Raw genomic sequence first — 879 nt, forward strand, 5'->3', positions numbered from 1 at the left:
TACCTAAGGGTGACATACATACATACATATGCTTAATCATATGGGAATTGAAAATTCAGTAGAAATAATATAAGCCTAACCCTGAAAAAGACCTTAGCCAAGTTAACTGTATTTTAGAGGGCTAAAATGGGGGTTGGGGGGAAGGGAGAAGTCTATAAGCAGAGAAGGAGAAAGGCTATAAGAAAGAGAAAACACATACATACATACACATATCTATTTATAGCAGCATCTTTTGTTGGAGCAAAGAACTGGAAAGGAAAGGATGTCTATCAATTGTGGAATAGCTGACCAAATTGTCATATATTAATGAAGTGAAATATTATTGTGTCATTTGATCATTTTTTAAATTCTGGGGAAAATTGCATGAACTCATATAAAATGAAGTGAGAAGTAGAATAAAGTATATGTAATGAGCAAAGTAATAAAAAGAAGACAAGTCTGAAAAACTAAGGAACTCTGATTTACTCAGCCATCATTCATCACTTTAGAAGATGATAAAGGAGGGAAAGGGAAGGAAATGAACATTTCTAGGCTAGGCACTGTGTTAAGAAGTTTTACAAATATTATCTAACAGCTAATGTTTATATAACACTCATTATAAGCCAGACAAGTCATCCTATGGGTCTGATATTTTATCCATAAACCACCTAATTGCCTATATAATACATTAATTTCATGCCATCATATTTGGTTGTTTTTGTTCAGTCATGTTCAACCCTTTATCTAAAAAAAAATTGGGGGTTTTGGCATTTGGGGTTTTCTTGGCAAAGATACTAGAGAGGTTTGCCATTTCCTTCTCCAGCTCATTTTACAGGTAAGGAAACTGAGGCAATCAGGATGAAGTGACTTGCCCAGGATCATACAGCTAGCAAGTATCTG

This window comes from Macrotis lagotis, chromosome 7 (genome assembly GCF_037893015.1).
Source record: "Macrotis lagotis isolate mMagLag1 chromosome 7, bilby.v1.9.chrom.fasta, whole genome shotgun sequence".
NCBI classification, from domain to species: Eukaryota; Metazoa; Chordata; class Mammalia; order Peramelemorphia; family Peramelidae; genus Macrotis; species Macrotis lagotis.